Source organism: Chiloscyllium plagiosum, unplaced genomic scaffold, assembly GCF_037043375.1.
Source record: "Chiloscyllium plagiosum isolate Xiang-an unplaced genomic scaffold, Cpla_swu_hap1 HiC_scaffold_33, whole genome shotgun sequence".
Classification (NCBI taxonomy): Eukaryota; Metazoa; Chordata; class Chondrichthyes; order Orectolobiformes; family Hemiscylliidae; genus Chiloscyllium; species Chiloscyllium plagiosum.
The window spans coordinates 25,198,160-25,202,138 of NW_028270171.1; the positions used below are offsets into that span (position 1 = coordinate 25,198,160).

The window sequence follows — 3,979 nt, forward strand, 5'->3', positions numbered from 1 at the left end:
GCCCCAGTGGCCTAATGGATAAGGCACTGGCCTCCTAAGCCAGGGATTGTGGGTTCAAGTCCCATCTGGGGTGTTTCCATGGCTTGTTCTTTATTTCTAATCTATTTTGGAAAAATCCCCACCTCAGCATTCAGTTGATGGTCAGTGGGATCCAACATGATCTTGCACAAGATTTTCGAGGATCTGCAGGATTGAATGTTGAAGGTGGTGATCAAGTGGCTGCTGTTTCTGGATGGGGACGAGATTCCTGAGAGTGCGGTTGGAGAGGTTGCTTTTGGAAGCCAGCTCTCATCACCCTCTCATCACCAAACCAACCCTTCAACACTGATCCCTCCACAACATCGGATATTACTGACAGCGAATACCCTCGCCAACTTTTATAGGTGTGCCATCGACAGCATTCTGTCTGGGTGTATCACTACCTGGTATGGCAACTGTACCATTCAAGATCGGAGACGGTTACAGAGAGTGGTGAACTCGGCCCAGACAATCACAAAGGCCAACCTCCCATCTCTAGAATCCATCTACCAGGCCCGCTGTCAAGGAAAGGCCGCCAGCATTCTCAAAGACCCATCCCACCCTGGCAATGTTTTTCTACAACCTCTACCATCGGGGAGAAGGTACAGAAGCCTGAACACACGCACCAACCAGTTTTGAAACAGTTTCTACCCTCCTGTTGTTAGAATACTGAACGGTCTCACAGACTCTTAATACTCGCCTGTACCTGTGTTTTTGTTCCTGCTGCTGTTTCCCTATTATTTACTTCTCTATGCTACTTAACTCTGTGAGCTGCCTGTATTGCTCACAAGACAAAACTTTTCACTGTGCCCATCATTACTTGCAAACCAAATATTTTCAATGAATCTTCCACCTTTAGGATTACTGTTATCTTGGTCCAACTCATTGAATTGAAATATAAATCATTGTGTGTGGAATAACTTTATTTCACCTGCATTTTTTCCTGTTAAATACCAACAGGACAGTATAGAAGTCAAGCAAGCTCAATGTTTGTACAGCCAACATTGAAGGGATGGTACCAGAAAGACAAGAACAAATGGGTCAATGCTAATTCCTGCATCAGTGAGGAAACGAACAACAGATGAGGCGACTGTGGTGAAACAGACATTTGACTGTTTAACTTCAGATCAATGAATCTTAGAATTTGACTGCACATACTGAAGCCCATCGTGTCTATGCTGTCTCTTTGGGAGAGCTGGGAAATTAATTCCACTCCCTTTCGCTCCAGTTTATCAAACGTTTGTTGCCACATGTATCAAACTGAATGGTCATGTTTTAATTCCATGATCTCAAAGCAGCCATGCAGAGTTTTAAAGACATGAGGTCAGAGATTAACTTAATTTGAATGGCGATAATGCAGTGAGAGGGTTTTAATTGGAGAGAATGTTTAAATTGAAAGTATCCCCAGAAGGGATGTAAACCACAGGCAGTAGCTTAGAAGATCAGAGATGTAGCTGTTAGGTCACTGGGACAATGCGTGCTCCTGGGGCCATGTCAGGAGAATTGATCCCCTCAACCTTGGTTGTGTTCATGTCAGAACAATGCTGCACTCTCCCAACATTTATGTTCACCAACATTTCACGAGTTTCACCCCACCATCAAACTCACCATGGACTACTGTTTAGTATCTGTCTCATTCTTGGACACATGCGTCTCCATCAAGGATGGGCACCACAGCACCTCACTCAACCGCAAACCCACCCTCAACATATTAAAACAGCCGTCCCCTCTGTACAAGCCGTACGCACACACAGGATGTGTTCAGGTGAGGGGGAATGTGAGGGGCACTTGGAAGTACACAAGGATGCCCTGATAAGAATGTGATACGATGCTTAACTCACCAATTGTCAGTTCTGACATGCCCCAGCGAGAAACTGCAATGACCTCCTCAGGAGACAGACACGAGCTGCAACCAACAGGGTACCCTTCATTGTCCAGTACTTACCAGGAGCTGAGAAACTACGCCACATTCTCCACAGCCTGCAACACATTATCGATGAGGATGAGCACCTCGCCAAGACCTTCCCTACATCTCCACTTCTCGCCTTTAAACAGCCACCAAACCTTAAACAGACCATTGTTCACAGCAAACTGCCCGGCCTTCAGGACAACACCAAACAACCCTGTCACAGCAGACACTGTAAAACGTGTCAGAGTGTCACCATGGATACCACCATTACACATGGGGACATCTCCCACCATGTACGCGGCAGGTATTCATGTGACTCGGCCAACGTTGTCTATCTCATACGCTGCAGGGAAGGATGCCCAATGCATGGTACATTGGCGAGACTGAGCAGAGGCTACAGCAACAGATGAATGGGCACCACGTAACAATCACCAAACAGAGGTGTTCCCTCCCAGTCGGAGATCACTTCAACGATCAGGGACTTTCAACCTCGATCCTTCAGCTGACCATCCTCCAAGGCGGACTTTGGGACAGGCAACAACGAAAAGTGACACACACACACACACTCATCCTGTCACACAATATACATACACACTCCCACACTCACACCCACACGCACATCTTCTCACAGAAGTATACCCCATTACACTCAAACACATACACATACACACACTCTCACAGAAACTGACACCATCGCACCCGCCAACGCACACCCAAATGCACACACACACACTCACACACACGCACACACACATACACACACGCACACACACACGCACAAACTCACACACACACACTCATCCTGTCACACAATATACATACACACTCCCACACACGCACACACACTCACACACGCACACACACACTCACACACTCACACACACACGCACACACACACACAAACTCACTCACACACACACACACTCATCCTGTCACAAAATATACATACACACTCCCACACTCCCACACTCACACCCACACGCACACCTTCTCACAGATGTATACCCCATTACACTCAAACACATACACATACACACACTCTCACAGACACCCACACTATCGCCCCCTCCCACACACACACAAATGCACACACTCACTCGGTCTCCCCTGCACGCACACACATATACGTTTGTGGGGTGAATTTGTACTTTCAGAATTATATTTTGTTTTGCTCAAAAACTGCAAAAAACCATGTAAGATTCTGTAAATGCCACTTTAGAAATAGAATCAGTCTGACCTGACATTGGGACACAGACAGATTTTAACCTCACATCTTCAGTGCATTATCTGAGCTGAGATGGCACAGTTTGTTAAAACTCTCTTGAGAATGTAACTTTAACAAAGGTCTGGGATGTACATAACAAGGAACTGAAACTAACATGATCATTCTAAAAGATGAAAGCCTTCAGCTTAATTTGTTTAATATTACATGCCAATCCTGATAATGTAAAGCATAACAATAGAAACCATCCAAGGTTGGGGCTTGATGTTTTCAAGTCATTACACTATGACCTTTCCCCTGGCGATTTATTCCATTGTGGGATTGTTTTTATTCATTTCCAGGGCGTGAACATTGCTGGCTAGATCAACATTTATTGCCTCTCCCTAGTTTCCCCTGAAAGGTGATGGGGAGCTATCTTTTTGAACCACTGCAATCCATGTGCTGCCTGTATCTCCTTTCGAACTGATTGAAGATTTAACAGGAGGGAGTCGGCCATTTTGGATTTGTTCAATACATTCGCATCACTTGTCTGACCCTTTGATATTTTACTTATACATTCTGTGTCTGATGCCTCCTCTCTCATTACACCTGATGAAGGAGCAATCCTCCGAAAGCTCATGTTTTCAAATAGACCCATTGGACTATAACCTGGTGTGGTGTGATTTTTGACCATTTGTTGGAGGTAAACCTACAATAAACCAATGGAGGCTGTTCCAGGATTGTGACCGAGCTACAGGGAAGGAATGCGATATGTTTCTGACTTGGCCAGCGTTTATTGCCCAGAGGGTGAGTCAACCACATTGCTGTGGGTCTGTAGTCTCACCAGGTTT

At 45.5% G+C, this 3,979-nt stretch overlaps 1 non-coding gene across 1 annotated transcript; it reads left to right on the plus strand.

Annotated features, from left to right (window-relative positions):
- Positions 1-73, plus strand: trnar-ccu (transfer RNA arginine (anticodon CCU)). Its single transcript has one exon. It is a non-coding gene; the product is annotated as a tRNA-Arg (tRNA).
- The last annotated feature ends 3,906 nt before the right edge of the window (positions 74-3,979 follow it).